At 45.5% G+C, this 15029-nt stretch overlaps 1 protein-coding gene across 7 annotated transcripts in view; it reads right to left on the minus strand.

Moving 5' to 3' along the window:
* Positions 1 to 4776, minus strand: part of sox5 (SRY-box transcription factor 5) — a 353819-nt gene extending 349043 nt beyond the window's left edge. For 3 of the 7 annotated variants that reach the window (XM_052033499.1, XM_052033497.1, XM_052033491.1), the window contains exon 1: positions 3130 to 3540. The gene's annotated coding sequence lies outside the window, so the exon portion shown is untranslated. Of the gene's footprint in view, positions 1 to 3129; positions 3541 to 3612; positions 3740 to 3940; positions 3968 to 4755 lie in introns of those variants that run through there. The other 4 variants (XM_052033500.1, XM_052033492.1, XM_052033493.1 and 1 more) reach the window with 3 other exon arrangements.
* Positions 4777 to 15029: the final 10253 nt, after the last annotated feature.

The following is a 15029-nucleotide window of genomic DNA, read 5'->3' on the forward strand; positions in this document are numbered from 1 at the left end:
CAAAGGCTCTGTAGCAATACCCTATCACGAGTAAAACTTATGTTGACTAACCCCAGGGAAAGACCAACAAAGTCCAGAGGATGTGCTTCATGAGACAGATGTGCAGTTGGGGAGGGAATCTTTCACATCTTATGAATCTTTCACATGTCTTATGAGGATAGGTTGAGTGAGCTGGGGCTTTTCTCTTTGGAGAGAAGGAGGATGAGAGGTGATTTGATAGAGGTGGACAAGATGATAAGAGGCATAGATCGAGTGGACAGTCAGAGACTTTTTCCCAGGGCGAAAATGGCTAACATGAGGAGGCATAATGTTAAGGTGATTTGAGGAAGGTATAAGGGGGATATCAGAGGTAAGTTTTTTTACACAGAGAGTGGTGGGCGCCTGGAACGCACTGCCAACAGAGGTTGTGGGGGCAGATATATCAGAGACATTTAAGAGACTCTTAGGTAGCCATATGAATGATAGAGAAATGGAGGGCTATGTGAGAGGGAAGGGTTAGATAGATCTTAGAGCAGGATAAAATGTTGGCACAGCATTGTGGGCCGAAGGGCCTGTACCGTGCTGTAGTGTTCTATGTTCTATCTGGCTCTAATGTCAGCCTCTTGAGTTACAGTTGTGTAAATTGTACAAAAGCAAAAATTAAGGGCGCATTATACCCCAACAAACTACAGATGCTGGAAATCTGAAATAAAAGTTAAAACCGCTGTAAAGGGCAGATCAATCAGTGCTGAAGGATAAGAATGCTTTACCAGAAGCCAAATTCTGATGAAATGTCTGTATATTCTATACATGTAGAATATTCTGGTTACAAAGGCAGACTACAGTGGTATACCTCCAGCGACTAGTTTCTACTTGGCAGCATTCAGTTACTTGAGTTGAAGTTCCCTTTTATTAAGGACATTGCCAGTCTGTGGTGCTGTACACAGGCCCAGCTTCTGAAAGCCTCTTCCACATGAGAGACTCTTGAGCTATTTACTAGTCCAGTGTAGCGAGTCACCGCACAGAAAGAAATAGGCCCTTCAGCCCACCACGTCCATGCCGACCTTTTTGTCCATGTACACTAATCCCATTTGCCCGCATTAGGACGGTATCCTTCAATACCTTGCCAATTCAAGGGCTTGTCTGATTGCATCTAATTCGACCACCTCCTCTGGCTACACGTCCCAGATATCAACCGCTCTGTGTGTGTAGAAAAACTCACCCCTTAGATCCCCTTAAAAACTCCTTCCTCTTGTCTTAAACCTGCGCCCCCTTTCTTTTTGTTATCCCCTACCACTGGAGCTCATTATTCCTCCTGTTTAACCTGTGAGGTTGGACAGCAGCCGACGGAGTGGCGTGTGGGGAGAGCAAGTCCCTCCGTCTGGTACCGAGAAGCACACTCCTGCCGCCGTGCTCCTGCACTTCGACGCGAGTGGTTGAGTCCGTGATAATAAGGACCACTGTCAAAACTGAAGTCAGCTCAGTATTCTGCACACGGGTGCACACTCGCCGAGGCTGCCCGTAGTGGGGGTCGAGCCTATATATATTTTTATTCTGTTTGCATCTTACTTGCGCACATGACAATAAACTGGGCTCGATTTGACTACTCAAAGCGGGAAATCGCCTCAAATCACACACACACACAGCTTCCGAAACCAGCAAACCTCTTCTGGCAATGCTGGAGGGGGCGGAAGAAAGAATCTAACCCTGAAAACTTTAGCAATAAAAGGCACAGTTTGTTTCTCTAACGAGGGAGCCGGTTGCAAACACAAGCGGCATCAAATTACAATGAGCCCCGTGTAGAGTCGGTACAAAGCCGTCAGCACAGGTCTGCAAGAGGAGCGTTTTTTTTTGATCACGCTAATTAACAGACATTTTGTTTTAAACAAACAGATACAACTCTAATTGCCTTTTTTACATAATAAAGGCGAGATCTTAAAAGTGAAAGCATGTAGAGGAAGATCAGACAGATGCCTATCAGGCAGAAGCTGACTGTTTGAAATGTCCAAACAAAACGCCACAAACATTCCTCGCAGACTGCAGAAAGGTGGAATCGCGGAGACTTAAAACGGCGCGGCAATTAACGCACGAGTTAACTTCTTAATCACAGAGAGAGAGAGAAAGTTTCCCATCTGTGCATCAAACGCATTTCCATCTTCTGATCAAAGGAATAGCTCAAACGATAGGCGCTGCCAGTAAAGTTTCGCGTCGCAAGATACAGCACACAGCGCCGTTTGCTATTTTAAACAACTTGTTTCAGTGAGCACTCCAGAGTTTTAACATCCACGCCAAACGATATTAGGGGGAACCTCCCTTCTCGTCACTTTCCTCTCTGCCTTTTGACGTTTTTTTGTGTGTACCACAAGTGAAAGTCTCACCTAAACAAGTGGCTACATGACAGAAATTTGTCTACACGTCCCGTGTGTACCTAAAAGAGAGCGCCCGTTCCCATCTCTGCGCCGTTTACGTTTTTTTTCAGTTTACACTACAAGCGGAAGAAAAAAGACTTTTTTAAAACGGCGCTCAAAGTCTCGAAGAGAGGAAAGATTAAAGAATGCGACAAAAGACTTCACAGAGAACATTAAAAGTCTTAAGAGTTGGGAGAGAGCGAGAGAATAAATGAAACAGCTCTAGCATAATACACTCTTGTGTGAAACTAGACTGTGACCTTTCATTACGTTCTCGACACTATATGATAATTCTCTTTCTAAATACTTCATTTCGCTGCTGCTTTGTCCCTTTTTTCAGCTCCATTGTTACTCCTGAATTCATTCATTGCGGCCCTATTATAAGCGCAAACAAAAGCAGCAGTGAGGCAAATAGTTTTTTGTATGAAGCTTTTTACAAGCAACTTTTAAAACACACACACACACCTTTACAAATAGGGAGTCCAACAAGCGGGATCAAGCGTATTAAAAATGCCCGCTCGAATCCTTACAAACTATCCATTATTGTCAGCGAATTTCAAAGATATCCACGTGTGGAACTACTTCAAACACCTCAGGAACCTCGAGCGCAGAATCCCACGTGAAAATGTAAACCCGCATTCCGCAATTCCCTTAAAAATACCACATTTTAATTCTTTTTTTTAAAAAAAGAAGACACGGGCCAAACAATCCGCAAGAAAACTAACACAAGCAGAGTGCTAACCTCTGTGGTGCTTCCGGTTAAAGCTGCAAAGATCAGGCGGAAAACGGCGATTTAGCTCCCCGACCGGCGATTGCACAGAAACCGAGATCGCGGGCACTCTGAGATCCACTCACTGGGAGGGAGAGAATGGGAGGGGAGGGGAGGGGAGGGCAGGAGGAGGAGGGAACGAGACAGGAAGATCGAGTCGAGCAACAGAAATAGTAAAAGCAGGTTTCTAAAAACACTAACGCGTAAGCAGAGGGGGAGAGAGAGCGAGAGATAAAGGCAGGCAGATTCAATGGGTGTTCCACACTGGCTACTTGTCAGAAGAGGAGATTCCTCCCGAATTGTGTGTGTGTGTGTGTGTGTGTGTGTGTTTCCCAGTGATTGGGCTAAGAGAAAGAGAGGGAGGTGAAGAGAGAAGCAAACAGAATAAAGAAATTGGAGGCTAGAGTTTTTATTTAAAAAGAAAGAAAAGTCTCATGCAGTTTGGAGACACCGTACCTGCTTTTGCTTAACGATCCTTTCTCCGACGTGGCGTATACAGAGAAAGAGAGAGAGAGAGAGAGAGAGATGTGTTGGCAGCTGCTGTCAAGGGCGATGCGAGATCCCTGGGCTGGTCATAAGGCGGCTAGAGACAATAACAAAAGCCAACAATAGGGCGAGGACAATGAGCTGTGTGTGTATGAGAGAGAGGGTGGGAGGGGAGGGATAGGGGGAAGTCTGACATACTGCCGGCTCACCTCAACACCTCACAGCCCGACACACACACGCACACACACACACTGCCTCAAACAGTCTGACTCACAACCCCCTCCCCTCCCGGACTCACTTTAAAGAGCACTTGCACTTTCCCCGTACATCCTCTACACCCCCACACCTTTCTCCCCCCACGTCCCAGGTAAGAGGAACTTGTGGAGGTGAGGGGGTAGGGGATAAGAAGGGAAGGGGAAGGAGACCCGGTCCCGGGACCCCGTCCCGGACCGTCATGTCTTCCACCCCTCCCCGCTGTCATTCTCAAGCCATCAGTTGACAGCGGCCATGTCGCAGGCGTTTAAACCATTTCCCAGCGTGCAACATCAGCAGCAGCAGATCAATGGGCAGACCAGGAGCTGTGTGTGTGTGTGTGTGTGTGTGTGTGTGTGTGTGTGTGTCTGTCTGTGTCTGTGTCTGTGTGTCTGTGTCTGTGTGTGTGTGTCTGCCTGTCCCCAGTGATACTGTGTGTGTGTGTCAGTGTGTGTATGTGTGTGTGTGTCTGCCTGTCCCCAGTGATACTGTGTGTGTGTGTGTGTCAGTGTGTGTGTATGTGTGTGTGTGTCTGCCTGTCCCCAGTGATACTGTGTGTGTGTGTGTCTGCCTGTCCCCACTGATACTCTGTGTTTGTGTGCCTGTGTGTGTGTGTGCCTGTGAGAGAGAGTGTGTGTTTGCCTGTCCCCACTGACACTGTGTGTGTGAGAGAGAGAGAGTCTGCCTGTCCCCACTGACACTGTGTGTGTGTGTGTGTGTGTGTGTGTGTGTGTGTGTGTGTGTGTGTGTGTGTGTGTGTGTGTTTGTAGCCAGTATAACTCTGGGCATGTGTCTGTGGTGCTGTGAGAGGGGCTGTGGCACTCACTGTGTCTGGTGAAGTGGGAGAAGGAGGAAACCTACCTGTGCCTGTGTGTGATCCAAGCGGGCCACGCCGCCACTATGCGTTTCACAGTGTGAGAGAGTGAGACTTTGTACCACAGTGTGTGTTGTTGCTGCAGGATTGTGACTGCGTGTGAAAGACAGTGATTGTCCGTGTGTTTGGGACGCCGTCACTCTATAGGTGTGTAACTGTGTGTTTGTATGTAGACGCAAGAGACCGTATCGCCCTTCTTAGGTGTCCCTGAGACTATGTGTGTGAGACAGTTCCCCTGCTTCTATGTGTACAACCATGTATATACACGTGTATGTGAGAGAGACCGTGTAGCCTTGCTTGTGTGAGGGTGCAGGTATGTCAGAGTCAATTGTTGTTGTGCCCATGTGTACGAGAGGCTATCATCCTGATTATATGTGTCTAATTCTGTGTCTGTGTGTGTGAGAGAGAGAAAGGGGAAAATGTATATGTGTACAGGAGAGAATTAATGTTACTGTGTTCAGTTATACGAGAGATTGTTACCCTATTTATATGTGTGTGTGTCTGTTTCTGTGTGTGTGAGAGAGAGAGACAGAGAGAGAGAGAGAGAGAGAGAGAGAGAGAGAGAGAGAGAATGAGACTGCATGAACTTGCCTATGTCCTAATTCAGTGAGTGTACGTGTGTGAAGACAGTTAATGCTGCTATGTGTAGAAGAGACTGTCACCCTGCCTGTATGTGTGTGTGTGTGTGTGTGTGTGTGTGTGAGAGAGAGAGAGAGAGGGGGGGAGAGTTTGTTGCCTGTGTGTGTGAGAGAGGGAGAAAATTTGTTGCCTGTGTGTGTGTGTATGAGAGAGTGACGTCCTCTGTGTGTGTGTGTGTGTGTGTATGAGAGAGTGACGTCCTCTATGTGTGTGTGTGTGTGTGTGTGTGTGTGTGGGAGTGTATGTGTGTGTATATGAGAGAGTGACGTCCTGTGTGTGTGTGTGTGTGTGTGTGTGTGTGTGTGTGTGTGTGTGTGAAAGGGAGTCAATGCTGGTGTCCATATGTATAAAAGATTGTCACCCTGTTTGTATAGATAACTGTGTGTGTGTGTGTGTGTGTGTGTGTGTGTGTGTGTGTGAGAGAGAGAAGGAGAGAGAGAGAGAGAGAGAAGGAGGGAGAAAGGGAGTGTGTCGTCCTGCCTGTATGTGTCTGTGTGAGAGTGTATATGTGGGAAAGGGAGAGACAGAGTTAATGCTGCCGTGCACATGTGTGTCACATGGAACCAGCGCGCCGGGCAGCCGACCTCCGGCCTCGGCTGCCAGAGCCGACCAGACACGGCCTCTCCAAGCCGGCCCGCCTCACACGGCTCCCGGCCAGCCACGCAGCCCAGTGCCGGGCGCTGCTCCCTCGTCTCGGCAACCCAGCGATACCAGTGGGTTCAAATGAAGAAACATTTCATTCCCCTCCAAGGGGTTGGAGGTTACAGGAGGAGGGGGGAATAAACTTTCTCGATTCTGAAAGCTTTCTCCCAGCACTGCAAAGGGGCTCTGGGACAGGCAAGGGGGGTTATCCCGAAATAAAAATGACAACAGTGTAAGAAGACACACAGTGACATCCATCAATCTTGCTGTGTGATCTTTCAGCCGCTCGGCTTGTGGATGCTAGTTAAACGGATTGAATTTATGTCCCTCTGAACAGCGCTCCCTCAGTCAACCCATGTTTTTGTTACACTTCAGTGTAAATATGTATCGTTCCAGTTGCTTGGACTTGTCGTTTGTTTAACGAAATCAGTGCAGCTGGGTTCATACAGCACTGTGTGTATAGCATTTCTCCCTGTCTCGCTGCCTCACTTTCCCCGTGTGTCTATCTCTTCCTGTCTCAGACCATATCTCTGCTTCCCTCGCTATGTCCTCCTCCCCCCCCCCGCCAACTTTCTACTTCGCTTCTCCTTCCTCGTTCCCACTTCCCCTCTCCCCTCTCTCCTCCCCCTCCCCCCTTTTCCAAACGACACCGCCGCGTTTCCCGTGAACGATTCCACGCGATGGACTGCGGGCCGATTCAGAACAAGCCCGGGTTTCGGGACACGGGGGCACTCCAGTTAAACAAAGTGCAAAGATGGAAACGTAGTTCAAACAGAGCATCATGTTTAAGTCAAACAATAACAAGATTTTAATCGCGCCGCCCTCATACAGACGGACCCACGGTCACAATCCCTCTTTAACTTCGCTAATCCCCCTTTACAAACTATTGATGAACACAGACAAATAAATCTTGTTCGCTGCGCGCTCGGAAACTTCAAACTTTTTCTAAAAAAGGACCTTGATGTACAAATTTAACATATAAAGAGGCTGTTGCAGAATCCAACTGAGTTTCTGATTCATTCCCCAATTTTCACGCATTTCGCTGCATTTTCCATTTATGGCCGAACTTTTGTAGATTTGGATTCGATCTTGGTCCAATTTGGACTCAAAGATGTTACAAACCGCACGAAAGTGGCGAGTGCTCAAAGAAACCGCATCAGAGTGTTGATGTGTCTTCCCGGCGACTGGAGGACATTGATGTTTTTACACTGAACTTTTTACCCTTTGTAGAGAGTTTCCGAAAGTTTCAGCCTACAGACAGTAAACCCACAACTACTGAATCCTCCTGAACGAAGAATAAACCGGTTACCAAATTATTTATCGCTAACAAGGTTTATTCGTAAATACTGGAAATAAAACATCCTTCAGTCGACGAGCCATGGGGGAAAACACCCCATTTATTACCAGCGAGTATGAATTACCACGATGTTTATATTTGGTGACACTTGCACCGTTTAGCTTTTGTAAAACCGAGCGACCAAAGGCCCGTGTTTGTCTTGCTCTTATTGACTGGATTGTGAGAGGGACTGAGGGTCTTTGGAAAACCGGGTTCTGATGTAGTCCCTCGGGGAACTTGCAAACCCATTTAGAAAATAAAACAAGGCTTTGACCGCGTGATTGGACACGTGCTGATGGAGCTGTTTTAAGTAAGTTGTGTTGTTTGAATTTCAATTTCGCTTTAAATGCTGCCAGGCAGGGACTGCAGAATGTCTCGCAGAACTGGGTCCGCTTCTCCGTGCTCACGGCCGCACCTCTTTGCACTGACCCAGTCGCGATGCAGATAAAGGAGGTTCACATCGAATGCTGCCAGCACGTAATATCCCGAAAGTCCTTCCGAAGCCCACTTAGAATCATCGCTTACGGAGTAGGCAAATGTAAGGTACAGCGTGCCACAGGGATTGATGCTGGGGCCTCAACTTTTTACAATTAATATAAAAGATTTGGATGAAAGCTAAATTTGCAGATTATAGGACGACAGAACATGGAACAGTACAGCATAGGAACAGGCCCTTCGGCCCGCCATATCTGTGCCTAACGCAATGCCCAAATTAAATTAAATCTCTTCTGCCTGTACATGACCCCTCCATTCCCTGCATGCTGTCTAACAGCCTCTCAAGCACCACTGTGGTATCTGCCTCCACCACCACCCCAGGCAGCCCGTTTCAGGCACCCACCACTCTCTGTGTAAAGTACTTGCCCCTGCACCTCTCCTTTAAACTTTCCCCCTCTCGCCTTAAATGCAAGTGATCTAGTATTTGACACTTCTACCCCGGGAAAAAGATTCTGACTGTCTATCCTATCTGTGCCGCAGAATTTTATAAACTTCTATCAGGATGCTCTTTATGGCTCATATACTTTAATCCAGGCAATGTCTTGGTAAAGCTCTTCTGCACCCTCTCCATCGTGTCCACATCGTTCCTGTAACAGGGTAACCCGAACTGCACACAATACACCAAGTGCGGCCTAACCAAAGTTTTATATAGCTGCATTGCGACTTCCTGGCTGTTGTACTCAGTGTGGCCACCTTCTTTACCACCCTATCTACTTGATAGTTTGGAAAGTAAGCTGTGAAGAGCATATAGGGAGATTTGTAAGGGATATAGGTAGGTTAAGGGAGTGGTAAATGTGGAAAAATTATTTTGGTAAGAAAAATGAAAAAGAGGCACGTTATTATAAATGGTGAGAGATCACAGAACTCTGAGATACAGAGGGCCTGGGTGTCCAAAGACTACAATATAGGTGAAGCAAGTAATTAGGAAGACATGTGGACATTCTTGCTTATTGCTGGGGGAATTCAATATATAAGCAAGAAGGTGATGTTTCAGTCATATCGAACATTGGTGAGACCACATCTGGAGTACTGTGTACAGTATTGGTGTCCTTGTTTAAGGAAAGATGTAAATGTATTGGCAGTGATTCAGAAAGGATTTACAATAAACTGATGTGGAATAAGTGGGTTGCCTTAGGAGGAAAGTTTGGACAGGTTAGGCTTGTATCCATTGGAACTTGCAAGAGTGAGAGGGGACTTGATCAAAACAGAAAAGATTCTGGCAGGTCTTGACAGGGAGGATGTTTCCTACTGTGGGAGAATCTGGAACAAGAGCCCATTGTTTAAAAATAAGGAGTTGCCCATTTGTGACACATGAATTTTCTTTTCTCTCAGAGGGCACTGAGTCTTTTGAACTCTCTGTGGAAGGCTGTGGAAGGAGAATATTTTTGAATATTCTTGAGGCAGAGGTAGATGAATAGTTCAGAAGCAAGGGGGTGAAAGATTACCACAGGTAGGAATGTGCAGTTGGGATTACAGTAAGATCTTATTAAATAGCAGAGAAAGCCTGATGACTGAGTGGCCTGCTCCTGCTCCTAACTTCATTTGTTTGTACTATATATTACTGGATGATATATATTAGAGACTGGATAATGTATATTATACAAGAGAGAGGACTGATTGCTGAAAGCTGGAGACTTTGTTAACTGGAGTCTTTGTGACATCTTAGGGTTTGTTCCATTCAGCTCCAACAGTGTTAAATTAAGTGTGTGTTTAGGAAAGCTTAAGTTCCTTTAGCCGTGTCACTGATTTCCAAGCCCATCCTGTATTAGTTTGCAACAATGGAGCCTGTTCTGCTTATCTCAAGTGCATTGGAGCTCAGGGAAGTGAGCAGTAGACATGTTGACTGGGACGTAGACGTTTTCTCCAGTACCCTCTGATTCGCAAACTTTCACGGTTGATCTGGCTTCTGCTCTGAAAACAGCTCACAAACTTGCCTGAGTTCAGAGACTGTGAGTTCAATTCCCATTTCAGTGACTTGAGCACAGAATCAAGGCTTATCATCTAGAGCAGTATGGAAAGTCAAAGTCAAGTTTACTGTCATCTGCACAAGTACATGTGTACACAGGTGCAATGGAAAACTTACTTGCAGCAGCATCACAGGCACATAGAACCAAATAAGCAACATTCACAAGGGAACATAAATTAAACACAAATTATACACAATTTTTACAAGAAAGAATGCAATTAAAATAAAAAGGAAGCAAAGTCCATTGCAGTATAAAGTGGTCAAAGTGGTCATAGTGTTGCTACACTGTAGTGATTAGGGTTGTGCCGGTTGGTTCAAGAACCAAATGGTTGAAGGGAAGTAGCTGTTCTTGAACCTGGTGGTGTGGGACTTCAGGCTTCTGTACCTCCTGTCTGATGGTAGCTGTGAGAAACTGGTATGGCCCGGATGGTGGGGATCTTTGGTGATGGATGTTGCCTTCTTGAGGCAGCGCCTCCTGTAGGTACTACCGATGGTGGGGAGGGATGTGCCCGTGATGTATTGGGCTGAGTCCGTCACTCTCTGCAGCTTCTTACATTCCTGTGCATTGGAATTGCCATACCAGACCATGATGCATCCAGTCAGGATACTTTCAACAGTACATCTGTAGAAGTTTGTTGGAGTGTTCGGTGACATGTCGAACCTTGTTAACCTCCTAACAATGTGCACTGGCAAATGACCCATCATTCCAGTGAGATGAGACAATAATCCAAGTCCCAATCTTTTTACTTGTTCATGGGATGTGGATGTTACTTGAAGTGCCGACATTTATTGTTCATCCCTTGGCACTCCTGAATGAAGGCGACAATTAAGGTACCACCACATTGTCAACTACAACTGAGATCGGCACTATTTCAAGGAAGCGAGAGTTCTTCTCCCCTTTTGAGCCAATATTTATCCCGCCGTTACATAAAATTATAGATTACATGGTCATTGCCTTGTTGGTGCTTGTGGGACCTTGGTGTGTACAAATTGGCTGTTACAGTTCACGCAAAGATGTATTTCATTGTGTGTTTCGACGTACATGTGACCAATAAAGATAGCTTATCTTATAATGCACTCATGGTGATGCTTCAAAAGAGCTTCATGGCTAGTAGTAGCCTCGGGATGCCTGAGGTTATGTAAGGTGGTGTATCAATGCATGTCTTTCAACTTGCAGCATCGAATACCAGGTCTGATTAACCTCTGCAACTGCTGGATCTTGCTGGCCAAGTTTTTCCCTCCATCACATTATAGAACATAGAACTGTACAGCACAGGAACAGGACATTCGTCCCATCATGTCTGTACTGACCATGAAACCAATCTAACTAATCCCATCTCCCTGCACATAGTGTGTATCCCTCCATTCCCTGCTTGTTCATGTGTCCTTCCAAATGCTTCTTAAATTTTGCTACTGTATCTTTTTCTGGACTGGACTATATTTCAGGGATTCATCTTCAGATCTGAATGAATATGCCATGGCCATCAGTGACTTCATCAAGACTTGTGTGGATGAGTGTGTGCCATCAAGAACATACCAAGTCTTCCCAAACCGGAAGCCCTGGATGAACCAGGAGATTCACAGTCTGCTGAGGGCTAGACCTGTGGCGTTCAAGACCAGCGATCCAAAACCCTACAAGAAGTCCAGGTACGACTTATGGAAGGCCATCGTGAGAGTGGAAAGGCAATTCCGTGTGAAGTTAGAGACGCAATCAGACACATGACAGACACATGACACAGGGTTTGCATGCCATTACTTCCTATAAGGTGAAACCTAACAGCATAAATGGCAGTGATTCTTCACTCCCTGATGAGCTCAATGCCTCTTATGCATGCTTTGAAAGGGAAAATAACACGACACCTGTGCAAATCCCCACAGCATCTGTCTCAGAGGCCAACGTCAGGACATTGATCAAGAGGGTGAACCCTTGAAGGGTGTCAGGCCCTGATGGTGTGCCTGGCGGGGTACTGAAAATCTGTGCCGACCAACTGGCTGGAGTGTTCAAGGGCATCTTCAACCTCTCACTGCTGCAGTCAGAGGTTCCCACCTGCTTCTAAAGGGCATCAATCATACTGGTGCCCAAAAAGAGCAGGTTAAGCTGCCTCAATGACTATCGCCCAGTAGCACTCACATCTACTGTGATGAAGTGCTTTGAGAGGTTGGTCATGGTTAGAATTAACTCCTGCCTGAGCAAGGACCTGGACCTGCTGCAAATTGCTCTCCCAACTTCCAGTGACACGACTATTGTTGGCAGAATCTCAGACGGCAACGAGGAGGCGTACAGGAGTGTGATAGATTGGCTGGTTGAGTGGTGTCACAACAACAACCTTGCACTCAATGTCAGCAAGAGCAAGGAATTGATTGTGGACTTCAGGAAGGGGAAGTCAGGAGAACACACAGCAGTCCTCATTGAGGGCTCAACTGTGGAAAGGATAAGCAGCTTCAAGTTCTTGGGCGTCAACATCTCAGAGGGTCTATCCTGGGCCCAACACATTGATGCAATCATGAAGAAGGCATGCCAGTGGCTCTACTTCATTAGGAGTTTGAGGAGATTTGGTCTGTCACCAAAGACTCGTTCAAATTTCTATAGATGTACAGTGGAGAGCGTTCTGACTGGTTGCGTCAACACCTGGTATGGAGGCTCCAATGCATGGGATCGCAAGAGGCTGCAGAGGGTTGTAGACTCTGCCAGCTCCATCACGGACACCACCTATTGAGGATATCTTCAAGAGGCGGTGCCTCTAGAAGGCAGCATCCATCATTAAGGACCCTCACCACCCAGGACATGCCCTCTTCAGGGAGGAGGTACAGGAGCCTAAAGACCCAAACTCAACGGTTCAGAAACCGCTTCATCCCCTCCGCCATCAGATTTCTAAATGGTCCATGAACCCATGAACACTACCTCGTTATTCCTCTTTTGAACTATTTATTTATTTTTGTAACTTATCGTAATTTTTATGTCTTTATGTCTTGCACTGTACTGCAGCCGCAAAACAACACATTTCACGACATATGCCAGTGATAATAAACCTGATTCTGACTCTACCACCTCCCCTGGCAGCACGCTGCAGGCAGCTACCACTCTGTGTAAAAAAAAACTTGCCTTGCACATCTCCTTTAAACCTCCCCCCTCTTACCTTAAACCTCTGCCCTCTAGCATGTGACAATTCCACTCTGGGATGAAGAATATGACTATCTACCCTATTTATGCCCATCTATTTTTATACACTTCTATCAGGTCTCCCATCAGCCCCTGACACTCCAGGGAAAACCATCCATGTTTGTCCAACCTCTCCTTATAGGTAATACACTCTGATCCAGGTAACATCCTGGTGAACTTCTTCTGCGCCCTCTCCAAAGCCTCCACATCCTTTCTGTAGTGTGGTGACCAGAACTGCACACAGTACTCCAAATGTGGTCTGACCAAAGTTTTATACAGTTGTAACATGGCTACCCAACATTTTATACTCAATGCTCCAAATGATGAAGGCATGCATGCTATACACCTTCTTTACCATTCTATCCACTTGTGTTGCAACTTTCGGGGAGCTGTGGACATGCACCTCAAGGTCCCTCTGTACTCCTGAGGGTTCTGCCATTTACTGTATACTTTCCTCTTGCATTTGGCCTCGCACAATGCATCACCTCACACTCATCCAGATTAAATTCCATCTGCCATTTCTCTGTACAAGTTTCCTACTGATCAATATCCTGCTGTATCCTTTGACAACCTTCCTCACTGCCTACAGCTCCACCAATTTTTGCGTTGTCTGCAAACTTACTAATCAGTCACATTGACCAAGTCGGGTATAGATTTCGGCCACAACACCCAACCCACCACCAAATTCTCAGAAGGACCATTCCTGACCCACAGAAACACACCAGACAAGCCTTCATTAACAGCCTGTAACCCTTCTGGGACATGACTGTAAGTAGCAGCAGGAGAGCAAAGGTGCAAACTAGAACAGAAGGCTCTAATACAATCCTAGATTTCTATAACATATATCAGCAAGAAACATAAGCAGCAAACAAAACTCTTAGAATGCATCAAGTGTAAACTCACTGCCTTCAGAACAGCATGGAACCCTACAGCTAGAGCCTAGTCTCACAACAGCATCAAGCTGCTTTGCTTATGGGCTGCAACTGCTTGCAAGGAAGCAATGGATTTACTTTTCACATCAATCGTAACCTAGTTATTATACATAATATAGAATGGTGGTCACTTCCAGTCAGGTTTAGACACCTGGATGGATGGAAAATAATGTACTCGCAGCAGGGAGAGACAGCCATGATATGAAATTATTATCTGGCAATGCTGGAATTTAGATGGAGAGACTACAGGAACAGCATTTTGACCAGTTTTGACTACATCCATGCAGCCAGAATGTGTAATGCTCAAATACAACTGGGAAACGATCCAATGCAACCATGCCAGAAAGTGAAAGATCCCAACAATCCTTTCTCTTTCTTTCTTTTTCAATCTTTTTATTAAATTTCAAATTAATACACATAACAATAGTGATTATACACATGGTGCAAAGAGATCGGGATTACAATAGTAACAATTGACATATGCACTCACAGGGAGTAAAATATATAATCTGAACCTCCCAATCTATTACTAAGTGAACATGATACAAAAGAATTTGAAAAGAAATTTGATATGAAAAGAGAACCCCAAAATTAAAAAAAAATAAACAAAAGCAAACCAGAAACTTCAAAAACAAAAGGCTGGACTGTTACTTCTTCGGATAAAAAAAACATTATTATGCTGTTAGCTCCGCTCCTCTATATTCAAATAGAAGGTTATTGAAGGGGATTCGAGAAAGGTCTGCTTACATCATATGGAAATACTGAATAAATGGACTCCAGACCTCCTCAAATTTAAGCGAAGGATCAACAGTACCACTCCTAATTTTTTCTAAGTTTAAACATGTTATAGTTTGAGAAAACTATTGAAATGTGGTAGGAGGTACAGGATCCTTCCATTTAAATAGGATGGATGTCTTGGCCATTAATGTAACAAGTGCAATCATACAACAAGCTGAAGTGGATAGGTGGCCGAAATCCATCATTGGTAACCCAAAAATTGCAGTAATAGGATGAGGTTGTAAATCAATATTCAATACAATTGAGATAATATTAAAAATGTCTTTCCAATATTTTTCCAAAAGAGGGCAGGA

Source organism: Pristis pectinata, chromosome 19 (genome assembly GCF_009764475.1).
Source record: "Pristis pectinata isolate sPriPec2 chromosome 19, sPriPec2.1.pri, whole genome shotgun sequence".
Lineage (NCBI taxonomy): Eukaryota > Metazoa > Chordata > Chondrichthyes > Rhinopristiformes > Pristidae > Pristis > Pristis pectinata.